The sequence below is a fragment of the Perognathus longimembris genome, chromosome 18 (assembly GCF_023159225.1).
Source record: "Perognathus longimembris pacificus isolate PPM17 chromosome 18, ASM2315922v1, whole genome shotgun sequence".
Taxonomy (NCBI): domain Eukaryota; kingdom Metazoa; phylum Chordata; class Mammalia; order Rodentia; family Heteromyidae; genus Perognathus; species Perognathus longimembris.
In genome coordinates this window covers 11,986,754-12,014,593 of record NC_063178.1, presented here as the reverse complement: position 1 = coordinate 12,014,593, position 27,840 = coordinate 11,986,754, and the positions used below count along the sequence as shown (strand labels likewise).

Below are 27,840 nucleotides of genomic sequence, written 5' to 3'. Positions count from 1 at the left end.
CCTCCCTCCTTGTGACTTTAATTGATTGCAAGACTGGGACTTCAACTCAGTACTTGACACTTAGCTCGTGCTCTACCAACTGTGCCACAGCTCCAACTCTGTCTTGTGACTCCTGCTATCCACTCATGCTGTAGAGCCAGCGATGCCCAGTTCTTCTGTGCCGTGATAGCTGCTAGTGTGGCCAGGCTGTTCTCAGCAGCTTAGTGAGGTCCACACACACTCGGGAAAGCCTAAGTTCTGTGTGTGATCTCCGATTCCCGCAACACCGCTGTGCTTCCCGTGTCATCATACCGTTCCTACTTCCTGACAACACTTCCCTTTAATTCCCAGGTGGCTTTTTATTTTTAGATTAGGGGAAAAATCTCTCCTATACTTTGCAAAAAGGGAATTAAAACCCAAAAGAAATGTTGTGTAGGATAATAAAGTAATTTGAACTTAAGTTATAAATAAAAGTATAAACTTGGATGACACAGATCTGAACTTAACAGGTGTCCTCAAGTGATAGTATTTTTTGTTCAAGTTTTGCTGTTTTCCTTCCTTCCTTCCTTCCTTCCTTCCTTCCTTCCTTCCTTCCTTCCTTCCTTCCTTCCTTCCTTCCTTCCTTCTTTCCTTCTTTCCCTCCCTCCCTCCCTCCCTCCCTCCCTCTTTCCTTCCTTTCTGTTGTTGAGAGAGAAATCTCATTATATTCCCCAGGCTGGTCTTGAATCATGGACTCAGGAGATCTCACCTTACGTACAGGTAGCTGGAACTACAAGTATACACCGTGTACCTAAAAGACTATATATATATATATTTTTTTGTGTGTGTGTGTGTGTGTGTGTGTGTGTGTGTGTGTGTGTGTGTGTGTGTGGCCAGTCCTGGGGCTTGGACTCAGGGCCTGAGCACTGTCCCTGGCTTCCTTTTGCTCAAGGCTAGCACTCTGCCACTTGAGCCACAGTGCCACTTCTGGCCATTTTCTGTATATGTGGTGCTGGGGAATCGAACCCAGAGCCTCATGTATATGAGGCAGGCACTCTTGCCACTAGGCCATATCCCCAGCCCTAAAAGACTATATTTTTAAACCAGGAATGGAAAATGAACTTATCATGAAATCTGACTTTGTGCTAAGTAGAAGTTTCAGTTATTGTTGAAGCTGACTCCTGCTGAAAAGTCTCCAAATTCCAAGTTCCAGTATATGAAACGATATTACAATTGAAGTTTTCCATGAAGAGCTCAGGGTCAAGGCTGGCCTTCTCTCCTAAACACTCCTAATTTCTTTTCCCTGTAAACAGGGACTGGGTGGCTATTTTGCAAACCTGGTGACATGAAATTAAATTTGCCATTAGCTGTGCTACTTTATTGTAAGTTATTTTGTAGGCTAATTTGAATAGGAGCTATTTTTCTGCAACTTGAAAGCACCATGATTATTTTGGGGGGTGGTGGAGATCTTCTGCTCTCATTAAGCCAGCAGAAACTTAGGCAGACTGAATGAATAGCCAGCAGAACAGAGGTAACTGCTGCCTTTGCAAAATGCTGAGCCATTAAGAGGGTCGATCAGTAGGGGGTGGTGTGATCCGCCAGTGTATACATCCCAGCCTGCTTCTGTTGATGGATCTTATGCCAAATTGTCCAGGATTTTTTTTTTTCAAGTGTGTTAAAGAGGAAAGTATCCCAGTGGGGAGCTTAATAAAGATTTTTTTTCCTCCTTCTTTACTTTTTATTTTGTACCAGGCTTCCTAGTTTAAAAACCATTTTGAACTCATTGTTGTGAATATTAAGTAGGGAAGGAAATGAGGGCAAGCTGTTACTTCATAGTAAAAATCACATACTAACTCTTGCCCACTGTCAGTAGGGTGGAAATTTTGAGCTTCTTCAATGAGAACATTCAGTAGTAGTGGTTAAGCCATATACAGAGCCAGGGGAGATTATGACCCATGTGGATGTTGTGAGGGGCACCCAATCTCCAAGGCGCAAACTTGAACCTCCTTCAGGAGACCCAAGATGTCCTGTTACATGGAGGGAAACAAAATATGCTAGTGTTGCCCATAACAACAGTTGCTAGGCAACCTTTGTCAGCATGTGAAGGGCTAGGAAGTACTGCAGATCATGGTACTCTTTATCATCATACACCAGCAGTCTTGTCTAGAGAAAGGCCTGACACACGTGCTGAGTTGCCACATGACAGACATGTCATGCCCACACTGGGAAAGGAAAGCATTTGGGTAAAGTCTGCAAAAATCATACACAGTTGTCAGGCCTCTGTGTGATTTCTGACTGGAGTTCCCATCATGACCTCTCAGGTGTGTGATCATATTACATGTACCGAGTGACCATCAGGCCAGTTGTAGGAGAAGCCCAGAGGGGAAGGGAAACAGCACAAGGGAGAGGGGATGGAGATGTCATTGTGGTGTCGGTAATGGGGTTGTGACTCCAATAACAGTCACTCAGCACTGTGTAACAATCAATGCACAGCCTGAGTGAGCACAAGTTTAAAACATTCTGTAAGTCAGATTTCATTTTCAGATCATCACCCATGGCTTGATGGAATACACTTTCTGGGGTGCAAAGAATGCTACTGTAGGACTATTTAACTTTTTTTTTAAAGACATTACAGCAATTCAGCAAAACATCACTATTGTTCATTGCATTGATTGGCTGAGGGTAATCAGACCCTTAGTGGTTGTTTCCAAAGACACATGGCTCTAGACGAGCAAATGCTCCAAATAGCATCCTTTTCTCTTCTTTCTTTCCCATGTATTCTCTTTTGCATTGGGCCAGCCTGGGGTCATCCCAGCAACTGGGCTGGGATTTGTGTGGTTGGAGATTTGAGATTATGGATCAGTAGGAAACTGACTTACCCTACCCTGTCTTTACAAGACCTAAAGGAACAATTCTCAATAAGACTTTTTGGTGAAACCAATTACAAAGCCACTTTTAATTAGAACAAATTAAAGAGGTTGGTGAATTTATTAATCCCTGTAGTGTTATACAATGTAAACAGCATTCTGCTTTCAGACATTTCGACTCCTAAATGATTCAACTAGACCACCAGGAAAGAACAGACAGGGAACACATCTTCAGGATATTTTTCTATCAATGTGCTAGATAATTAAAATGACAGCAGATTCCGGGTGAAATGCCAGGCCTCCCTGTCTGTGTTTTCAGTATGAGAATCACAAGTTACAAGACACCTGGAGATGCTGCCTAGAGAGAAGAGTAGAAACAAGCCACGTCCACAACGTTGCCTCCTTAGAATCTCTTCCCTGCATCATGTTGATGTATGATTGGCAACTCACTTTCAAAAAGCGCTCTGTGGCCTTTTCATTGCTGAATTCAGTGCCAACATGGGATCTGAGTCTGTCTTCAGCTCTCCAAATGGCAAGAGCCAACCAGCTGTGTGGCAGTGTAATGGCGCTGCCTATGCTTGTAGCTCCTTGCTATCTCCCAACTGTACCGACTGCACCCTTTGGAGGGGAACAAAGCCAGTGTGCCTCTTGGTTCACTTGGCTTTTTTTGTTGTTGTTGTTGTTTTGTTTCTCTTTTCTTTTTGTAGAAAACTAGGGCCCCAGAACTGTCCAAGAACTTGGACTTTTATACAAAGGGAATTCTGCAGAATCAAATGGTTCTGAGGTTAACTATTTTTGTCCCTCAGTGGAGACAATAATATGAATTACAACCAACCCGTGACTGCTTACTCTGTCCGTGGTCCTTCAAATGAATTACCTTTCGTTCACCATTATCCTGTGGAGTAGATATTCCCATTTTACAGATGACAAAACTGAATCTCGGATGGATGGTTTCGAAAATGTCAGTGGCTCATGAATATTTTAGGACTGAGTTAGGATTGTTAGACCTGTATGATTATAAAGTCTGTATTTGGGGCTGAGGCTGTAGCTCAGTTGAAAACAAAAAGTACTTTCCTAGCATATATGAGGCCCTGGGATCCAATTCCCAGCACCACAGGATAATAAATAAAGGTATCTTTTTTTTCCCTCTTGCCAACCCTACAATGGAATTTATTACTCAGTACCTACCAGGTACCAGGAGCTCTCATAGTAGCTTTGTTGATTCAGAGGGTTTTCTCCTGTTTTACAGACGAGGAGACTGAGGCTTAAATGGCTGAGGGAATTTTCTCAGGATAGGCAAGTGGTGGTTGATGGAGTTGAGCTTTAGATCCAGGTCAACAAGTATTCAGACTCCAAGTTAACCCATACCCTCGGTGGGTGCTGACAACTTGTTAGAGTTTCTAAATCCCACGCATGATCGATAATATCTGGGAGGAGACTTATTCTGCCCATCTAAATTGAGCCCTAGAAGTGAATCCCTATGGGACATAAGCGATTAGACACAACTTTGGTTGTACAAAATGCTGAGAAGTGTGTAAAATGCCGCCCTCAAAAGAATGGGCGGGGACTGTACATACAGGAAGCTCTCTGAGCTATCTAGATATGAAAACACTCTGACAATTAGAACAGTCTGCCGCTCTAGGCAGAGGTGGAATGAAGCAAATTGCATTTGCTACCAATTCCTGGGGCATGAACTCAACTTCTATAGTTCATAGGACAGTTCAACTGTCATAGGACAGTTGTGCGCAGAGTGACCTACATGTGCCAAGGATGAACTTGGGAAGATTGTAAGATCTTTTAGCTTGCAATATGGTAGCTTTGGCAATCAGAGGTTTTATCTTTATATTTTATATGGAACTTGTTGACATTCAATGGCTTGGTTTTTGAAATAAAAACGGGTGTGATTACAAAAGGGGGGACTGGAGGACGGGGGGTAGGAGTGGGGAAGAAGAGAATGATGGAGGGTGAATATGATTAAAATATGTATATGTGTGTTCGTGTGTGTGCAAATAGCATGATGAAACCCACTTAAAAACATTTAAAAGAAAGGGCTGGGAGGAAGTTAAGAAAGAGTAACGGAGACGAGGGGTTATATCTGATCAAAGTACAATATATGCACGTATAGAAATGTTACGATGGGATTCTTTTTGTATATATAATTTATGCCAATAAGCTATTTTTTAACTATATGTATTTGTGATTAAGAAAGACATCTATGTGTAACTGGTATCAAGAAAACCAACAAGGGGGCTAGGAATATGGCCTAGTGTTAAGAGAGCTTGCCTCATATACATGAAGCCCTGGGTTCAATTCCCCAGTACCACATATATGGAAAACGGCCAGAAGTGGTGCTGTGGCTCAAGTGGCAGAGTGCTAGCCTTGAGCAAAAAAGAAGCCAGGGACAGTGCTCAGACGCTGAGTCCAAGCCCCAGGAATGGCCACACACACACAAAAAAGGAAGCCAACAAGATAATTAACAATTATTTTGCAAGTACACATATTTTTCTGGTTGTCTTATTTCCACTCGTGGATTAAGGCTTAAAGAGAAGCCACTTAAGTTAGTTACATAGACAAGGGAAATACAGCCCCAGTAATCCCAAATGTGTTTATGTGACACCATGGGGTGGAGTGCTTGCTTATAGAGTGTCATGGCTGAACTGGTATTGTGGGGACAGTTAGCACTGGAAACTAACAAAATAGCCTTTACCAGACTAAGCAAAATCTTGACACTAACTTGACCCACATCCTCTTCCCCTGTTGCTTTTGAGTAATAGTCCTTGGACATAATTTCTCTTAATATGAAAAATTAACTGGGTATATTTCTCAATTACTCAAATAGTATGCAAATGGAAATTGGTGATTTGTATTCATCTAAAGCTTAATCTGTTTTAACTCAATTACTCCAGATAAGCGAATTCCCTGTTGGGTTGATTACAAGTTGGCTCAAATTCATTTCTAATTGTTTGCACTATGTCAAAAATATGCACCTTGTAAACCTTAGTTATTATTATTCTCTTGTTTCAGAGGTCTACTTTCTTAGCTAAACTTCCTTCTACATTTTGAATCATAGCTCTTTACTTTCTCATAAAGGCATAGTTAGCAAAGCACGATTTTTGTCTACAAAATTCAACATTTGTAAACTGGTTTGTATGTCGGTGAATGCATAATTAATCATCCAACCCAGAGTACTTTGGGGAGTCAATGGAAGCGTTATTAAAATTATACTCAGACAATGGGCTTGAACAGGATAATCACAATCATATAAGAGCATATGGTCAGTGCAGTGCTCTGACAATATTGCCATTGTGTATTATCTGTGCATGTGCAAATTGAATTTAAATTCCCAGGCCATCAAGTTTGCAATAAAAACAATGGTAAAAGTTTTCCAACATTTAAAACAACTCTGATTATAAATTGGCTTGATTCATGTGTCATTTGAATAAAACTTCTGGACTAAAAATATTGTTAGAAAACAATTTTATGACATTATTCTTTTAAACCAATACTCAGCAATGTGAGGAATAGAGATGGCCTAAATCATCACAAAGCTTCTAGTCTAGTGGACAGGGTGACTGAATACATGGTACACTTTAGTAACTGGTATGACTAAAGAAGAAATGTCACAAGAAAACACACATCACATATACAGCCTTGGTATAAGTGACACTCGACCAAGTGCTAAGGATGACTAGGAGATGTGAGTCAGAGTGTTACCTGGCTGAGGAGGAAGCGTTTTCAGAGGCCCAGATGTAGCGGAAACTTGACACCTTCTGGGATCTGGTAAAAAAGAAAATTAGTTTTAGTGGCTTGCACTGTGGCTCTGGGTGGAGGAGAACAGATGTGGAGTCCAGAGTGTGCCCATTGTTTTGAAATAGACAAGAGGTGTTGACTTTTTGTTGAGGCGCAGCAGCACCTTCCGGAGTGCTTTAAAGGCAATCGCAAGAGCTGTAGTGGAAGTTCTCTCAGACTGGATATGAAGAGCAGACTAGGGGTTGGGGTGGGGAAGGAAAGCAAACCAGCAGACAAGGAAGAAAGAAATGTAAGATGTCTGCATGAGGAGAGCAGCAACAGTGGAGAGGTATTTGGGAGGGCAGAGAACTACTGACCATACTATGGATTGAATTTGTTCCCCAAATGTTTTGTGTTGAGGTTGTAACTTCTAATGTCGTTGCAAAAAGGGGGAAATTAGGAAAAGAAGAAAGGTGTCAAGACCCAGGGAGCGGTGGTCATCCACCTGCCAAGCAAATAGACTGGCATGAGGTTCTTCCATGTGTCCTGTAGGAGGAAGTGACCACGCCCACACCTTGAGTTGAGCCATCCAGGCTTGGAACCTGGGTGGCTGGAAATCTCTCATCTATGGAACAGGAACAAAGGGGCCTATTGAGAAGGAGTGATAACTCACTTAAGTGTGCTGGCTTTGAGGCACTTGTGTTTTCTCCAACGGAAGTGTTCTAATGGGTTCTTGGATAGACACATCCTGGGAAAGATAGCTGGTTGGGTGTTCCTTAACATTTAGACAGGAACTGACATCGAGGAGGGGAGTTTGGGAGGAGGGGTAGGTAAGAGGTGATCTGACAGAAAGTTCACTTCAGAGATGGCTGCTTTCTTCCTGTAATGAATAAGTGGAGTGAAAAACCCTGGTTGTTATTCATTGTTTTTTTGCTATAGGAATGAGGGAGAAAGGAGTGTAATGCAAGACCTGGATGTCCATAAAGTATCCAGCCACTCAAAGCTCACCTTGGCTATGCCCCCTTGAGATGGTAACACATTCAGACAGTCTGATCCGTATGTGCTTATGAAACAGAAGATCTAAAACCCAGTGCTTAATGGTGATGAGAAATAGAACTGTCAAGAGGAAACGCCTCTTCTGTGATTTACAGGCAAGCTACGGATGCACACGGATAAAAGGCAGGGAGGAAGGGAGGTAGTTCAATGACTTGAGTTCATATTGAGATCAGACTCAGCAGCCTTATGAAGTGGTCTCAACAATTTGGGACAATTCCCAAGCTGGCTGTGTGTCCGTCTGTACTCAGCTATTAGCTAAATGCCCTGTGCCCAGGCCATGGATGGGCCACTCAATTAAATGAAGGCATGGACTGTGTTTGGAATGTTCATAAGCCAATCAGAATCAAGACTTTCCTTGGGCTGGGAATGTGGCCCAGTGGTAGAGTGCTTGCCGCTATAGCATACATGAAGCCCTGGGTTCAATTCCTTAGCACCACATGCACAAAAAAAGCCAGAAGTGGCACTATAGCTCAAGTGGTGTCCCTGGCTTCTTTTTTGCCTTGACCAAAAAGAAGCCAGGGACAGTGCTCAGGCCCTGAATTCAAGCCCCAGGACTGGCAAAAAAAAAAATAAAAGGCTTTCCTTGCTATCCTGGGACCCATTCACTTTCCTTGAAGTAATTCTATTTCTCTTTTCATCCAGCAAACATTGACTTTAAAGTTTCTTCTTTCCTCATAGCTACATTCTTGGCCATAGGGAGGGTGCTGAAGGTTGGTGAGACCTCATTCTAGTTCCCTACAATTTCCTAAGTATATGTAAATTTGATATTTTCAAAGCTGGAGTTTTTGGGGGTAGGGATTATTTTAATATATTTCCCAGGGATATTTTTGGATGTTAATTTGTAAAATATTATTAACTGACTCCCATCTGGTTTAGATTTGCCCTTTTACTTTTCCTAATAATTCTAACAAGAAAGCTAAGTTTGTCTGTAAGTGATTGACTTTCTTATTATAGAGACAAGGTTGCTTTTAGGATGTGTTAAAATTCAGATGACATGGCACTGTGATTGGAAGGTTAATCCACATTCATTTAAGGCTTATCATTTTGTTTCTTTGGGCTCTCTTGAATATTTCCCTTTTCCTTTAGATAGGCAAATAATGGTTTCTTCTGGGGCTTGTCTTCATTAGTTGCAAGTTAGATTTCCAAAAGAAAGTTGACAGAACTTGAGACCTCTCAGCTTCAGGCCAGTGAAATTAAATTAGTCAAGTCTCTCCTCTCAACATAGCCTGTCATCAAAATTCATGTGCTGTAAGGAGATAAATAGAAGTCTCTTTTAAGTTCCTGCTCTTATCTTTGTGGCTTTAGTATTGTATTTGGGTGGGAGCCTGGCTGGTTGAAACTTATAATTGGAATTTTATCTGTGTAGGCTGGCTTACAAAATGCTAATGTTTCAAAGCTTTTCACAGAAAAATATTTAAAATTTTTGAAGGTTGCAATTTTAACAGTCAAAATTGCTTATCTGGTAAGTAAACTTGCTGGTCTTTTAAATGACTAGCGCCAGCAGGCCAAGACAGAACGATTGCAGGTTGACATCATCAACCCAGATAAAAGCAGGACCCAGTTTGAAGAGTAAACTAGGTGTGTCGGTGCCCAGGAGGAGAGGTAGGAGGGCTGAGATCTGAGATTGGCTTGGGCACAAGTATGAGACCCAATTTAAAAAACAAGCCAACAACAAGGGCTGGAGGTATGTGTCATTTCTGAAGTAGAACACTGGCCTAGCCAGTGCGAGGCCCTAAATCCAATCTCCAGTCTTGAAGAAAGTAAACAGCTAGCAGGTCCAGTCACAGTGCCTCTGCCTCTGCAGCATAGCTGGTGCTTTGGAGGCCAGGCGCCACAGGGAAGATGCACTAGACCCTTAGTGTGTCCTAGCTCATGGCTTTCAGGAGACTGCGGTGGGGGAACAGCTCTCCAGCGCATGCTCAGGATCTAGAATTCAGTCAGTACTGCTGGTACTGTCCTGCAGATGCACAGTCCATTTTCCCCCCATCATGCCGCTGGACTTCCACTAAAGACACACCTCGTCCCAACAGATCTCAGATTTACGCTTTATCATTTGTATTAAACATGGTAACTTTTACCTCTTTGAGATTTGATGGGGGCAGATTGTCCCCAAATGAAGGGCAAGGAAGCAGCAGATCACCCCATGATTTGAACACAGCTAATGATGCCATAGAACTGACTGAGTCTTTGAAATTTGGGGGACTGTTACTGTTTTCAAAAGCTTTTCTTTTTGACAATGCTTTCTTTTCACAAAGCCTATGTAAGAAATCCACAAATAGCTGGAAAGCAATGTCAGCATAGTCTGTGGTGTTCCAGAGAGCAGTCCCTTCTACAGGTAGAGATGGGGTGGGCCCGTGTGGGGCAAAGAAAAGACAAGGTTTCTTGTGTGGTTCCAGCAGGTGCTGCGGGGGAGGGGGGTGTTATGTAGACCTTACTGGACAGTTGTGCCTGCCTTGTCCCGGGGCATCTTCATCTCAGGCTTCTGCTCAAGGGAAGCAGGACTCACTAGGCCAGTTTTCTGACCAGCTGACTCATCTCAGAGCTTATTCTCTCCGTCATCAATAGCCACCCGTGACACTCGGAAGCATTGCGTAGCTCTTTGCTGCAAGGCTGTCCATACACATCGCTCTGGTTACCTCCTGTACACAGCTACTCAAAGTCAGGAGGGATTGTGCATTGGTGTGGTGGTGTTGGTGGAAGGCAGTAGCACAAGTGTAAATTTACACTTTGAATGTCTTAGATGAAGTAACTTCTAAATTTAGAAGACCCACTTCCCCAGATGGCCAGTATGTTTTCGCTCCCTCTATTTCTCCCTCTCCCTCTTCTCTCTCTCTCTCTCTCTGTCTATCTTTCTTTTGCTCTTTCTTCCCTTCTCTTTCTCCCTCCTTGTCCCTCTTCCTCCCTTCAAAGATGATTATGACCTTTGGCTACTTGATAGCCATTGTTACCTTGGTTAGATACATTTAATGGCGAGCCCAAGTTTACCAATCTTTGCATGCCACGGCACACCTCGGCTTCCATTGTTACCTTGGTTAGATACATTTAATGGCGAGCCCAAGTTTACCAATCTTTGCATGCCACGGCACACCTCGGCTTCCACGTTCAAAGCTTCTCATGTGGAGTAATGAGACCTTTTGTTGGTGATTATTCTGCACTGCCTGTAAAGAAACCCACACAAACACACAGGAGTTTCAAATGATTTCACAGCTGATTGATATGCACAAAGAATAATTAACATCATGTCATTTTCCTTGCCAGATTGAGTCTCATTTGAATATCGAAAGATATGTCATTTTAAAATAATTTCAGACTTTGCTGATGAACTAAAATTGAGACATTGGACACATGGCAAGTATGTGCTGGTGGGCCAGTAGACAGCCATTCTCTCAGGAAGACAGTGACAGCAAAACCCGGAAGAAGTTTTCTACCTTCAGGAAAAGACACGATCATTTTTTCAAAAAAACTTTTATCTAGAAAACCAAACCTGGCCTCAGTACTGAATCAATATCTAACTGCAGCCCCTTCGATAACACACAACAGCAAAATCGTTGATATGAAAACAAAGAGATGAACTTTTTCAAATACCTTTAAACATCTGTGGATTTGTTGCAATGAAACTCCCTTGTATTATTAATGAATGCTCATGAAAAAAATATTCCCCGAATTAACTCATACAGACATTGGTTTTTCTCTCATTTACAAAGTTTGTTAGGGCAATAGCAAATCAATTTGGTTTTGAAGAAAGGAAAAGATATGGAGCTTCTGTGGAGAACAGTATGGGAGTTCTTTCAAAAACTTTAAAGGAGGGGAGGGTGTTCAGAGGGCAGAACACCTGACACACAAGAAGTCCTGAGTTCAAAACCCAGTACCACAAAACAAGAAAGAAACAATCCCTAAAAATAGTGCTACCAGATGATCCATCTCCCTCACTTCTAGATATGTTTCCAAAGGAAATGAAATTAGTACACCAAACAAGTATATGCACTTCCATGTTTATTGCACCACGATTCACAATTGTTCACATGTGAAACAAGCCTGCTCATGAACAGATGGTTAGAAACATGAGATTATGTGTGTGTGTGTGTGTGTGTGTGTAATTATAATTATTCAGCTTTAAATAAGAGTGAAATCATGTCATTTCCAACAAAGTTTATCTAAATGGAGGAAATTATGTTAAGTGAAATAAGCTTAATGATAAAAGACAAGTATATTGTCTCTTATTCATGGAAACTAAAATTGTCTGGCCTGGAATTAGAATAGTAATTACTTGGGCCTGGGAAGGTTGCTGAGTGGGTGAGGGGTGAGGTAGGAACAAGATGATTGAACACTATCAATGCAGATAGTATGCGTCTGTGGAAATGTCACACTAAAACTGATTAACATGCATGTGTTAATGAAACATTGGTGGGGGCGGGGAGAAAGGAAGGGAAAGCACACAGGCCCTCACATGCTAGTGTGAGCCTTCATCCTTGGTATCTGGCCACATGGTACGTCCCTTGGGCATCCTGCCCAATACCCCAAGCTGCCTTCATTGTTCTCTATGCAATGAAAGGAGGCCGCCTCTGCTCTCCCTCAGGCTCTGTATCCCCTGTAGACTCAGGGGAGCCATCGTCCTGAACTCCACAGAGCAAGCCCTGAGCCTGGCTGTCCCCAAAGTGCTGATGAGCTCCTGGGGGCACCTCCTGTTAGAGGGGCGGAGCTCACAGCCTTGGGTCAGCGGTGTCACTGTGCCCCACCATGTGATCCAGGTGCACGCCTGCCTCCCAGCACCTAAGCCTTCCAGCACTTGCTGTGTGAGCCCCACACTTACACAGAAGGTCATTGCTGACTCTCTTTGTTGACACTCCTTGGTGAGAACTTCCCACCGTGGGGGTTGCAATCTCAGCTCTTGGGAGATTTGAAAGAAAAATCGACCGTTCTTTTCTCTCTCTTTTTCAAGAACAAGAGCATGCGAGGCAGCTCAGAAGCACAGACAGCAGGCTAGCTATTGAGATGAGACCTCAGAATCAGGGTCTTACCCAGTGAGCCACGGTGAACTGCACCGTAGACTTTCCTGGTTCTTTCGTGAAAAAGTGGTGAATTTGCTCACTGATGAGTCCAGAGCAACCTTTACTGACACATTTGTATTCTTCCTGCAGATTTTCTCCAAGATCTGCAAATAGAACCCACAGAAGGGCTTTCCATCTATGTGGGAGACACAGCTGGACACCTTGTTGGGGTGTTCTGCAAGGAACTGTGTTTTTACACTCCATTGCATTTCATTTATTTTTGCTCCATCCCTACCCCTCCACACACTGGCTTAGCATTCCTTTGTTTTCTCAAGGACAGAAAGCCTGAAAACTAGAAATTCATTTTATTACTTCTAGTTTATGAAGTTAAAAAATTTACAGGAGAAAAGAAAGCTGTTCTTTGATGCTTTAGCAAAGATTAGCCATTCTGTATGCCCAGTAATTATATTCTAGTGTTAAATTGACTTTTTAACTATACTCCAGGACTTAAGTAGCAGACAGAGCAGAAATCGATTTGTGTGCATTGTTTCATTTATTTATTTACGCCTTTCGAACCTGAGGAGCGCATATTGATGGCTTTAATTTAGGGCCAGACTTGTTTTACTCTTAAGTGCCCACATGGAATTTAAAGTAACTTTGGCAACCCTGGAATGTATTTTTTTTTTCCATGAAGGTCAACACCATTGTTTTGAAGCTCATGGCTTACCTTTTCCCTACTAACTGGCTGTTTGTGACTGTTTTCAACAGCCCAACAACTGTTGATATTTTAAAATTTCATGTTTTGCCTTAAATATAAACTAAGTGGCCAAATTCATTATGCTTTCTGTAATTCAGACTCAGTAATAAATTGCAAAGAAATTTGGATAATGTGCTTTTCTTAAAACACATCCCTGTGAGCTTATTGGTTCAATTCATTCTTGTAGATTATGATATTAAAGTGTAAATTACCAAGGGAGCTATTACTTAGCTAGTTCTTTGTTTACATTTAGGCATAATACAAAGCAGATGTGTAAAATCACCATTGGTTTCCTTCCCATTTTTTGAGAATGTTAGGATTTTGTATCACCCATGTGAAACCCCTAGTGGCAGAGTTCTGGGCACACACCGAATGCATCACGTATGAGAGAGAGGCTGCGGTGGAATACACGGTTTGGATGTGGTTTAAGTGTGGCTTCAAAAGGTTTGTGTGTTGGAATCACCAATGTGGAAATGCTAAGAAGTGATAGGACCTTTGAGAGGCAGGGCCTAATGAGAGTTCTTTAGGTCATTGGAGTGTCCTCAGAAAAAAGAAGCATAATTCTCCTAGGATCACAGTTTATTCTGAAGAGACTGCTATAGGAAAGCGAGGACCAGCTCCTTCTCACTCTCTGGCTTCCTGTTTTGTCATGTGATCACCCTCCCTTACTAAGATATCTATCTACAACGTCATCTGCCACAATGTGACTCAGCAAGGTGACCCTTGCCAGAGCTAGGTCATGCTTCTTAGGCTTCCAGCCTACAAACCCATGAGTGAGATAAACCACTTGGTAAAAGTTCCCAGCCTCAGGGCTGGGAATGTGGCTCAGAGGTAGAGTGTTTGCCTAGTATGCATGAAGCCCTGGGTTCCATTCCTCAGTACCACATAAACAGAAAAAGCCAGAAGTGGTGCTGTGACTTAAGTGGTAGAGGGCTAGCCTTGAGTAAAAGAAGCTCAAGGACAGTGCTCAAGCCCAGACTTCAAGCCCCAGGACTGGCAAAAAAAAGTTCCCAGCCTCAGGGATTTTGCTATAGCCATGGGAAATGGATCAATACACATGGTTACCAATGAACAGTGGGACTCCAAGCACCAAAAAAAAACAAAAAAAACAAGCCCCAAATCAGTATGTATCCAGTAGGAATTAGAGTTCTGGCCTCAGAGAGATAGAAATGGAGATACATGAAAATAATCATACTAAACAAAGTAGTATATATTAAATGTTAAGGTAAAAATACCCGGGGTTCAAAGGAGAAGAGTGAGTTTTAGAACTTACAGGTGTTTAGACAGACCTCTCTTTTCCAGAGACAAGGAAAGGATAATCTGTCCATGGTCATTCCAGCTTGAGTGTAGAAGGGCAAAGCTAGGTCCTACTGCTATGTGTACATTTCTGCCCAATAAGGGATCTGAATTGGGCTGTGAAGAGCCATATTTAGGGATTTCAGATCGAGCGGTACAGGCTGGACTCTACCTCATTCAAAGACACCATTCTCATGGACTCGACCTCTACATGGGCAAGAAGACACACCACTAAGCGTGGGCCTCACGTGAACAGAACAGGAAAGGCTGGAATACTGGGGCACTTGAACCTGGCTCTCCTGGGCTCTGAGGATGGTTTGATTTGTACAGATCACAGTGGCCCAGGGAAGAGCAAGAGACTCTGGTACTGCTAAAAAAAATCTTAACCAAGACTTGAAAACTGGCTCTGCTTCCTTGGGAGCTGTGTGATCTTGAGCAGGTTAACTCTCTGTGCTCCAAAGTGGTAATGGCTCCTCCTCAAAGAGAAAACTAAATGAGATTGTAAAATAATTTTTAGAGCATGTAGCTTATTGTATGTGTAAAATAAAGGTCCACTGTGTTGTGTGTATATATGTGTATGTGTGTGTGTTGTTTAATGAGGGATAAGTGTGTGTGTGTGTGTGTGTGTGTGTGTGTATGTGCATGTTGTTCAATTGAGGATAAGACTCTTAGACTTTCCTGCGCAGTCTGGCTTCAAACCTTGATCCTCAGATCTCAGCTTCCGGAGTAGCTAGGCTTGGAGGTGTGAGCCACCAGAATGTCCACTATTTTAGTCAGGAGAGCTCTAACCTACTCTAGGTTTCAGAACCCAAATTCCTATAAGGACTTTGTGACTGTGTGAGAGCTCCGCTTTGCTTCTGTCTTCTGGAAGCACAGTTTAAACTGAGAAAGAAAGCACAATGCACATAAGTCTGGATCATCCATAAACACAGCCCTTCTAGCGTCAGTGCCCGATTAACTGCTATCAGTCATGAGTAACTCATTCCAGCAACAGGAAGGCAGTTACCACTTTCAATTTTTTTTCCAGTCTTGGGGCTTGAACTCAGGGCCTGAGCACTGTTCTTTTGCTTCTTTTGCTCAAGGCTAGCACTCTACCACTTGAGCCACAATGCCACTCCTGGCTCTTTCTGATTAAGTTTTGTTTCTTTCAGTGGTGCTGAGGAATCGAACCCAGGGCTTCATGCATGCTAGGCAAGTAATCTTCCACTAAGCCACATTCCCAGCCCACCACTTTTGAATTTTGAAATAATTTCTCTAAAAGTGGGTTACCTCGCAGCCCAACTGTGGCCACAAAGTCACCAAGAATCATTTTCCTCATCACCTGCTCAGTCTTCAATGCATCTTTTTGAGCTTTGAGGAGGTAGAGTTCTGATGTGTGATGATCTAACAAGACTTTCAGATTTATGAGAAGAAGACACTTGTGCACAACAGTTTTCTATGATGCTGATAGTGGCTGGACCCACAGCTCCCATGCAATAGCCAAGCTTAGTGGCACCAATGTGTATGGTAATCCTAGCTCCTTGGGTGATAGAGATTGGAGGATTACACCCCAAGGCCAGCCTGGGTATAACCCCATCTTACTCAATGTCTGGGTATAGTGGCACACACTGGTCATCCCCAGGGATGGGGGGAACCTCAAGTGGGAAGATTTCAGACCATGCCAGTCTTAACATATGTGAAACCCTACCTCAAAAATAACCAACGCAAAGAGGCACTGACGTGTGGCTGGAGTGGTAGAGTACCTGTCTAGCAAGCATTAGGCCTTGAGCTCAATCCCCTGAAATAAGAAGAGGTGAACAGCTGCCACTCCACAGTGTGCTATGGTGCTATGATGCCTAGAAAGTTCAGTACCAGTGGGTCAAAGTGTCAACTAATTCAGCAGTGATACTCGCTGGACACTATGTTGGAAATGAAGTATACCATGCGGGGGGGATGGGGGTTGGAGGGGAAAAACTGGGAGAAAATAAGGGAGGGATGACACTGTTCAAAAAGAAATTACTCAGTACATGACTTATGTAACTGTAATCCCTCTGTATATCACTTTTACAATAGAAATAAAAAATGAAAAGATAGAATGGAATTAAAAACACATACAAAAAGAAAGATCAGTATATTAGAAACATTTTACCTTAAGGTGTTTTCAACTTACACTAGGTTATTGGGTTGTAACCTCATCATAAACTAAGGATTATCTGTATATGTGTGTATATAACTGTATAGATGTTGTATAGATATCTACTATATGTTATATAATATATATTTATCTGTCTATATCTACATATGTATATATAATATATAGATACCTATTATATAATATCTATCTGCATCTATATAATACTGTATAGAGATTGTATAGTTGATTATATTATATATTATATATACCTATATCTATGTGTGTGAATATATATATACATATATATGCATATATATAATTATTTTCCTGGTATGCAGTGTTGAGAGTAAGAAGGCTGAGCTTGTGGCTTGCATCTCAGACACAATTGATTTTCAGTATCAGAAGTGTAGATCTGTTTTTCCATTAAGGAGAACAGAGAACTAAGAGCATGAGATGCCAGGAGCTCAGAGCAAATGTCTGATACAGCCCTCTTCTCTGATAAGACAGGGTGGAGGGAGGTTATTAAATGGAGATGGAAGGACAGCTGGAGCCATCCCACCCCTTGCTCAAAGCAAAAGTCCTGAGAAGCAAAAGCATAACAACGTGCCATGGCTTATCGTGAATATTCCCCCAGGGCTTGCTTTCCCACGTTGCGAACACAAAGGCCTCGGTGTGTGGAAGAAGATGGTGCAGACACTGCTGAGCAGCCCTTATTAGCCAGGATCCCATAGGGAGGCGAGGCATGGTGGGCAGGAAGGGCTGTCCCCTCTCTGCCCCTGGGAGACAGCACCAATTTGGAGCTGTCCTCAGGCATTTTTCTTATATCAAAAGGATGTCTATTCCTACCCCAGGCACCATTTTGGAGGTTGATACTGCTTCATTTAGACACAGTTTTCCACTAAAGAGGAACAAAACCAATAGCTCCTTCCCTTGGGCTAAGGCATCAGGGAGCAAGAATCCAGGCTTCGAAGCACTTCCGGTTTACATCTGTCTCATGACCACCTCTCAACAAATGCCATCAGGAGATTGGTTTGTAATGTCTTATAGTGGGTGACAGGGTTTCAAGTCACTTCATTGGGATCATTCTTGGGATTTTTATTTAACTGTGAGCTCCCAGCCCAAAACACTTCCTGGTCTTTGAAAGTTTAAATCTCTTACAATCTAGCCTGGCTCATGGTAGATAATTGTCATTTGCTCTGTTGAAGACAAGGGTGATAAAACTGACGGGGGAACCCTAATAAGTAAAACACAACTTTTTCCTCCTACAATCTTATCTCAGCAGAGGAAAAAAATAGAAAGGGGTCCAAGAGAAATAGTGAGTGGCTCTTTGTAAACATACATAATCGAGTCCCATAACAGCTGTTCTAGACGTTTCTGACCCTTGGTTTCCTTATTCCTGTAATACAGATTGATCCCTGAAAGGTTTGTTTTAGAACACATTTATTAAAACCAGACATTTTACACTCAAACCCCAGGTCTACCCATCCCTAGTTCTGGAACGCTGAGCAACTTTAGCTCATCACTCAAGCTGAAAAAAGAGTTTTCAGTTCCATGCCCATCGCTGTCAGGTCAGGCACTCTCCCTTCTGTCAGATAAAGAGATGAATAATGGTGAAGGGCAGAGAAAGGACATTGATTACTTGGCTTAGGCACGGTATGGGGAGAGAGAACATAAGTACTTCAACCCATCTCGGAGGCAAAAGTTATGTATGATGATTATGCAGTCCCAGCTAACTTATTTTACTTTCTGGTAACATAACTCCTTCACACCCCACACGTGTGTGTGTGTGTGTGTGTGTGTGTGTGTGTGTGTCCATTAGAGATGACACTGGATACCATTAGGATGACTCTTCTCCCAGTGTTTAGCATTGTGCTGACCAGTTTACAAGGTTGGTTCTATTTAACCCTAAAGGGGAAGAAGAATAGTACAGTTAGTAGCAAGTTGCAGATGAGTCATATTTTATTTTGTGCTTTTGACCCTCAACATGAGCATCCTTCCTACTTATCCAGTGGTTCATCTACGGCATGATCTTTGATGGTGATATCCTTTGCCAGTATATAAATATGTGTAATTGTGTATAAATATTCTCACTTTTGAATATTTCAGGTCTCTTCTGAAGTTTGCCAATCATCATAAATAATCCTGGGATGAACGTCCTTGTACATGTCATCTTCCCCTTCCCTAGAAACAGAAGTTTTAAATCTAAAGTTGTGAATGATGTTGAAGCCATTGGTTGGTCTGGATGAATTGGTTTTCCCAAGATATTGTTCCATTTTGCACTTTTACCAGTGGGGCATGAATCTGTTGGTTTAACCACTACTATTTTATACAATTTAAAAAATGCTTCTGGGATTTGCGTAGGAGGCACAAATTCCTAGGTTTAAACCCCAGTACCACACACACAAAATGCTTCTGAGATAGAGGTTTAGCTCTGCGGTAGAGTACTTGCCTAACAAGCTTGAGATTGCTGGGATTGATCCTCAGTACTAAAAACAGCAACAAAGACAAAACCAAACCAAACCAAAAAATCCTCCCTTTACCCTCGCAAAGATTGGATTGTGAGAGTGCTGATTGGTGTGGGAATTTGAGCCTACCAATAAGACAACAGTAGGAAGAAATGCAAATGAAGCAAGGGACCAATTGAGCAGAAAGCCGATGATGATGATGATGATGACATATTAAAATTCAAGAGGCAGATTTCTAATGTAGAGATGGCTTTTTTAAACTTGTGGATGGTAGATTCCATTTTCAACTCCATTTTTCCCCCTCAATGTCAGTGCAGGGTGGTTTCCAGTTGTTGCTGGGATGGAAAGAAAAATGTAAACTTCTGTTCTGAGGAGTTTATGAGCACCTGCATCCTTGTGGTTGTGTAGACATCTGTTAGATGATTCTAAATGTGGAGCTAACAACCAGCCAGTTGCTGGGAATTTTATCAGTGAAAGTTGGACATGCTGTATATCAAAGAGACAAGAGAGCCACCCCTGGGAAATGCAGCAGAGATGCAGCCTTCTTGCCTGAGCCCACTCACTCCAGGATATACTGTAAATGGCAGGATGTGACAAGTTCTGGGGCTAGTGGTTGCTTCTGTTTAGTAAGTATGCAGTAGGTCTGAACCGTGTACACTAAATCAGACCAGAAGAGGCCCCTCCTCTCATTCCCGGGGTAACCATACCCAGAGTTTGTCTTCAGCCCTCATCCTACTTCTCCTTGACCTTTGCTGCATTGAAATGGCTGGACGTGGGACCCTCCAACTACAGAAACAGCCATCTGGTACTTGGGCTAGGGGGAGAGGCCCTAGCCAGGATGGGAGGGGCCTCTGAGGCAGGACTGAGATTGCAGATTCCACTTTCCCTGTGGTCTACCGCAGTATAGAAGTGATAAGAAAGGGGTCTGGTGGGTGTGTTACAGACTAGGAAGAAAAGCCTATTCTTGTACCCCAAAGCAAGCAGAGGCCTACAGTTTGCACAACTGAACTCCGTTTTCAAGTACCTGGGAAATTTCTGGTTTCTTATGCCACATTCATTTTACTACCAGGAAGTTACACCGGAAGCCAAGCTGGGCTGTATCAGAATATCAGAAAGCTCCTAGGACTACACAGGTGTAGGCCAGAAGTTAAGTTCTGTAACTCATCCACAGCCTATGGAACATTTTGTGATATTAGAAATATTCCACTTCAGGGCTAAGCAATACAGTTGTCCCTCACCACATGTGGCCTTTGAGAAGGTGAATGTGGGTAGTGCCACTGAGCCATTGAATTGAACTTTGTATTTGAATTAATTTCACCTTGCCTATCCACCTGTTGAAAACCGAAATTCTGATGGTTGTTGCTTTTACTGGGGTCTGCACACAGGGCCTCTTGTGCTTGCCAGGCAAGCACTCTACTACTGAGCCATGCCTAAGTCATTTTGTTCTCAGTTTGCTTTTCAGACAGGGTCTCCAGCTTTTGCCAGGGCTAGCCTGTGATCCTCCTATCTCTATATCCTGAACTGGGATTACAGGCAGTCACTACAGTACCCCACCACCCTAATCTTCTTTCAGGTAATTTTGTTTTTAGTCTGGATAGTCTCAGAGAAATCAAAGGTAGCTCAGAAAAGAAGTAACAAAGTTTGCTAGGGAAGAGTTGGAAGCACAAGTAGATGAGGGTGAGGCTGATTGCAATGAATTTGTTTGAAATGAGTTCTGAGTTTTTGTGGCTTTCTCGGTGCTCTGTTGTGGTAATAATTCCTCTCCTTTCTGGTGAAAGTGGTTATTTTGGTGGCTCAGTGCTTTCGTGTTCAATAGGCTTGATTTTTCACACAGCTGGGTTATCTCACTATGAAAGCTCTCTGCTTAATCTTCGCGCATGCCCTGTGTCTTCCAGCTACACAGATTGAGCTGACGCCCTCCTCTCTCCCTGCAAGGCTCTGATCAAGGCTGGCAGTTTCTATGATGTGCCTACATGGAAAAATAGACAAATTGTCACTTTATGGAGGAAAGGGGCAACCTACAAAGGCACCTGGTGGTCCCAAGTATGGTCTATCTTTTTTCTTCCTTGCAAAAGTGGGTTCTGGCCCATTTATTTTACAGTTGTGAGAATAAGAATTAACCATGACTGTGGCAATTCAGCTCAAGGCAGAACAGTTCAGTCTATGAAAGGATTCCACTTTTATATAAACTGTTGGTCTTAATAATTATTTCTAAATGGATAGAGTCATATCTTTGGGTCTTTCCTTACGTTTTAAATAATTTTTCAAAGCACCACACACTTGATTAAATGAGAAAGCTGATTAGCTTTGCTAAGGCCCACTAAAGACTACAGAAGCTGTGGAAGCACTTCTGTGAGTGGATTCAGGCCCTCCACATGTTGCTAAGCCCCTTGTCCCATGAGGGCTGCAGGTTGAGCTATGAGAGTCATGCAGCTCTCGCTCGAAGAGGAAGAAAAATTCCCTCTGGTGACACCTTAGGATAGCTGCAGTCACTTTAGACTAAATGAGAATGAAGACTTTCAGGGGAGGAGCATTTAAAAAAAATTCCAATCAGGTAGGGTGTATAGGGTATTCCCATCAGCAAAAAGGGGGGAGAGAGGGGCCAAGGATTACTGAATGATGATAAAACTGAGCCCAACGATGAGAGGACCAAACAAGGTGACCTCCATGGGAAGTACTTTACAATACAGACAGTGAATGATGCTGGATGCCAGTGCCTCACACCTGTAACCTTAGCTATTTGGGAGGCTGAGCCTGGGAGGATCGAAGTTCAAGTCCAGTTTGAGCAGCAAAGTTTAAGAGATGGACCCCTCCCCCGCCCACCCCCACCCTCTTCTCAACCCATAGCTAAGCACAGCTGTTAGCCTATATGGGAGACCTAACAGATGGATTGCACCCAGCTGATGTGTACCCAGAGAAGGAAGCTAGAAACCTTATCTGAAAAATAATTAGAAAAACAATAAAGGACTGGAGGCATGGTTCAGTGATGACCAAGAAGGTCATGTCTGGTGGTACCTGCAATCTCATATGGGTATGACAGTGGGACACATTTCACATGGAGTCCAGGAAAATGGCTTGGTCCATAATTAGGCTCTATTGAGATGGACTATTGTACCCACTTTTGAGGTGGAAAATGAGAAAATGAGGATGTCTGTCATCAAGTGTCTTCTATATGATGCCCTGACTCGAAGTCCTTAGTTTATTCACATATATACACAGCACTAAAGATGAACAAAGTGATGTTTCCTTCTCTCAGCTAGCTTTGGCCTTCCTTCATATCATTCTTCTCCAAGAGAAGAAAGAATGTTAGTTCACCTAGGTAATGAACTAGAGCTGGATATGGGATGGAAATGGATTCCATAGTGATTTGTAATAGAATTCAAGATACCATCGTTAGTATTGGCAACCCCCCCAAACAGTTGGATGATGGAGTTGTGCTCTCTATAAACACATCCTAGATTGAAAATACTGCAATTCAAATGCATTTTATATGCCTTACTCTCGGAACACTGTAGTTTTCCTGGTCTATATGAACCATGCTCAGAACACTTAAATTAGCCTGCATTGGACAAAGTCATCTAGCATAAAGCTTATTGTATAGTGGCAGATATCTCATGCAATTTTGAGTACTTTACTGAAAGGAGAAAAGCAGAATGACCATACAAGTATGCGTTGGTACCATTATAAAACAGAAAAATCCTAAATCAAATTATTTTAAGTCAGGGAACTTCTCAATTAAAACTTTCAGTGTAAAAGCAAAAGCAGGAAAGAATGACCTGTTTAGGTTCTTTTTTATTGAAGAAAGGGTCTAGAGTTCCAGTCCTGGAGTTTGAACTTGGGCTTGGATGATATCTCTGAGCTTTATTTGATCAAGGCTAGCCCGCTACCACTTGAGCCACAGCTCCACTTCCAGATTTTTGTGGCTAGTTGGAGGTAAGGGTCTCAAGGACTTTCCTTCCCAGGCTGGCTTTGAACTGTGACCCTCAGATTTCAGCCTCTTGAGTAGCTAGGATTACAGTGTGAGCTATGAGGACTTGTCAAGATTCTTAGTTTGTGTGTGTCCCGTGTGGGCATAGGAAACAGTGACAGTGTATGCAACAGTATATGATCTTCTGGAACAGTCTGAATGCAGAGGCTGATGTCCTGAATCTGAGGAGTGGCTACTATTAACTTTATAATAGAAAAGGAACTGGCTGGCTCTGGTCTTTCTAGTCCTACCTATTGCCGCCTTCCTGCTGATAATCATGGAGGAATTGATTGAACCCAGCTTGACCCCTTCTGCTACATGAGCTACCTGGAGATCTCACCTCATGAAGAGTCAAACTGCATGTTCAAAATTGAGTAAGTTTATTTATTATCTCTAGAGAGAGCGAGAGATAGAGAGCAAGATAAATAGAGAGCCTTCCAGAAATAATTTTTACAGGTAGTATTCAGTCGCAGCCTGAGTCTCTGCTCTTTCCTGAAGGCAGTTGATTTTGTATGCAAGGAAATACAGGAGAGACATTTTATTTTTGTCAGAAAGATTTACTGTTTTGTGCCAATATGATTTTCTCCCTGGTATAGTTTTCTTGCTAAATTTCATATAATCCTGGGCCAGGTTCTGGAAATAGGGTTTCTGGTTGTGGCTCCATTTCAAATTTACTGGATTATAATAGGTAATAGTTTTAACCCTCTGTGGGCCTGTTTTCATGCAAGCAAAATGAAGAATTCAGACATCTACACAAAAAGGAATGGCATGGAAGTAGGGAAGATTATTTTTGATGTCACGGGGGAAAAAAGAGAAATAGCATATGCCATTAGTAATGATTATCATTATTCTCCTGAAACCTGTTGTGAGAGTATAAATTCCTGTTTAACCTTAAGGAATAAGGGAAAATACAAGTAAGCAAGGCAGTTATTATTTAGTTCTTTGCTCTATCTGATGTTGAGACAATTTTCCAAGGCCTGGATATAGTTCATAATGGTTAGCTAACAACATCTGAAAAAAAAAAAGACAGATTAAGTTGGGGTTTTGGGGAGGGGAGGCGAGGGGGTGCATGTGAGAGGGTGAGGTGTGAATCCTGGGCTTAAATTCCGGGCCCATGTGCTGTTCCTTAGCTTTTTTGGCCAGGGCTGGTCCTGTACCACTTAAGCCACTGTTCTACTTCCAGCTTTTGCATGGCTAATTGGAGATAAGAGTTTCTGGGGCTGTTCTGTCCTGACTGGCTTTGCATGGCGATCTTCCTATCTCAGCCTCCTGAGTATCTAGGATTATGGGTGTGAGGCCCCAGCACCTGGCCAGATGAGGTACTTGGCAAAGGTCAGTTGAAATAATTAACAGAGCAGTCCTTTTTAGAACAAAAATAGGCTTACACTTCAAGGAGATTAAAAAGGAGAAAAATCGGCAGCTGCGACATGGGGCCCAATGGACACTTCCCTCGCAGGTACCGAACTGATTGATGCCCATGATGGCCAGGATTTTATTTCTTTGAACCAGGATCTGAACTCCTGGACTGCGTCAGACACCATGGCTCAGACCCCTCAGTGCACACGGGAGGCAACAGGTGAAGCAGAGCGGGAGAGCCTCCCGGAAGAGGCTCCTGAGGTACCCGGAGTATGGGAAGGAGGCACTGAAGCACTCAATCCCCCAAAGGCAAATGTGACCCACCACCCCATCTCTAACCATGAGGTCACCCTGAAGTGCTGGGCCCTGGGCTTCTACCTTGTGGAGATCACTCTGACCTGGGAATGGGATGGAGAGAACCAGACCCAGGAAATGGAGCTTGTGGAGACCAGGCCTGTGGGCGATGGAACCTTGCAGAAGTGGGCAGCTATAATGGTGCCTTCTGGGGAGGAGCAGAGTTATGTCCTTGGCTTGGTTCTCCTTGGAGGTGTGGTGGCTGCTGCCTGATGGAGGGAGAAAGATGCAGGCACTGACAGTGCCCAGGGCTCTGGTGCATGTCCATGGCGAGTAGCACTAAAGAGCTGCCTGTGTGGCACTGAGGGACACAAGATGGGTGCAAGGCTCTCCATGGTGACGAGAAGATGGCTGGATTCTTGTTCTGCGAGGATGTCGAAGCGTGTCTGCATCCCTATAGTCATAGTATGAAGAAGTGGGAAGGCCAGACCCCCCTTCCCACCAGGGCCACTGTCACCGTACTGACCTACCTTCTTCTCTATAGACGCCTCTTGCAGCCTACCGGGGCTGGGATGTCTCCTCATAGCTTTATGGTACACTGGGCTACAACATCTGACTCTACACTGACAAATACGAACCTCAATGGAAACTTGTTGCTGTGAATCCTTAGTGTGAGGGTTTGATCAGTTCATTTCAGGGAAAGTTTCTTAGAGTCAAGTGCCAGTGGCTCTCACCTGTCACCCTAGCTACTCAGCAGGCTGAGATCTGAGAACCCCAATTTCAAGTCAGCCTGTGCAGAAAGTCTGTGAGACTCTTATCTCATTTAACCACCCAAAAAAAGTCAGAAGTGGAGCTGTGATAGCCTTGAGCAAAAAAGCTCAGGGACAACATGTAGGCTCTTGGTTCAAGCCCTAAGACTCGCACACAAAAACCCACATCGGTACAAAAAGCTGTCTCAAATGGAACACCATGGAAATTGAGGCTTTTCACTTTACCTTGGAATAAAGGCTACTTAACTAAGGAGAGGAGTACTCTGAGAGAGAGAGAGAGAGAGAGAGAGAGAGAGAGAGAGAGAGAGAGAGAGAGAGAGAGAGAGAGAGTTCCTTTGAGTTTTGAAAATCAAAAAGAGCATGTGGAAAGTAATGAAGGACCTGGAAATATGCCCAAGTGGCACAGTGGGCCTCCAGGACTTCTATTTGTTAATTGCAGGCCTCACCATTGTAAGCCATGGCTATAGTTTAGTACACATGAAGCAGAGGAAAAGGAAGCAGAAGAGCAATTGCTTCTGCCCTGACATGTGGACGCACTCAAGGAATCTGCTCCCACACCTTCCTGTAGAACGATTTCATGAACGAGCCGGGTGGCTGTGGCTTGTGCCCGTAATCCTAGCTATTCAGGAAGCTGAGATCTGAGGATGGCAGTTCAAAGCCAGCCCAGGCAGGAAAATCTGTGAGATGAGTATTTCCAATTAACCACCAAAAAGCTGGAAGTGGAGCTGTGGCTCAAGTAGTAGAGCATTAGCCTTCACACATACACGCACACACACACACACACACACACACACACACACACACACACACACACACAGCACCCAGGCCCTGAGTTCAAGCCCCACAACCAAACAAAATGGCTTAAGGACAGTGCCCAGGCACTGAGTTCAAACCCCAGGACAGGCAACAAGAAAAAAAAAATCATGAACAGACCAGGACTCTCAGAAAATGTACAGGTTGGAACCTGGAGGTGTGGCTCAAGTGGTAGAGCATCAACCATCAGCAGACAAAAGCTGAATGGAGACCCTGAGTGTAAGCCTCAGTACTGGACCACATACACAAGAAAATGTACAGGCAACATCCAACTTCCATTTGACAATCAGAGAAAAATTAAATGACAGGTGAGCTTTGGAGTTTTATATTGCTGTACATTCTTTCCCCCAATAAATAAAGTCCTTTCATTTAAAAAAGGAGAAAAATCCTAAAATTTGGATTTTAGAAACTTTATCTCACTTGACATCTGAGGAATGAGTAGCTCCTGAAGTTAGTTTGCCCGTTTTCCATCATCTTCTTATTCCAGTGCCCAGTGTAGTGCTACGAGAGGTGGAGGGGCTTAGTATACAGATGAAGAAGGAAGGAATGTAGAGATGATGGATTAGAGAGAGGAATCAATGAATATTTCGCAAGTTATGGAGAAAGGGACTTTGTCTACTATTCGTGGGAATGTGAACTGGCACCACCACTTATGGAAAATATGGAGGTTCCTCTGAAACTTTAAAGTGGAACTGCCATAGAATCCAGGAATCCCACTAGCGGGTAGGCATGCAAAGGACACAAAATCAGTGTGTTGAAGAAACACCTGCACTTCCTGTTTAATGCAGCACTGTTCACACCAACCAAGATGTAGACTCAGCCTAGGTGTTCATAATGGATGAACAGGTAAAGAAAATGTGGCGTGCACATGTACGGTGGAATAGAATTTTCTATGAGAAGAATGAAACGCTATCCTTTACAGTAGCAGGGACAGAAGTGCAGAATGTTATGTTTAGTGAAATGTCAGGAACAGTCTCACATATATGGGGAAACTAAAAGGCATTCTCCTAGAATTAGAATAGAATCGTGTTACCAGTGCTTCAGAGGATGTGCAGACATCAGGAATGGAGAGAAGATATGGAAGATATGAAGGCCTAAGGAATGGAGAGGAGATAGCTACGGGTACAGGGCTACAACTGGATAAAAAGAATGATTGAATAGCACAGTAGGATAACTATGATTGGAAACAATTAATTGTACATTTCCAAAGTGCTAGGGAATTTGAAATATTCCAGGCACATGTGGTGGTCCATACCTCTAATCCCAGCTACTCGGGAAATGGAGACTGGGAGAATTGTAGTTTTGGTGCCAGATGAGGCAAAAACAAACCCCAAAACAAACAGGAAAGTGAATTCATAAAATGTTATCTGGATTGAAGAACCTAGGTGTGGTGGCATGTACCTGTCATCCC

General features: G+C 42.9%; 1 pseudogene; it reads left to right on the top strand.

The window, feature by feature from the left end:
• Positions 1–25,119, top strand: part of LOC125366871 — a 67,917-nt pseudogene extending 42,798 nt beyond the window's left edge.
• The last annotated feature ends 2,721 nt before the right edge of the window (positions 25,120–27,840 follow it).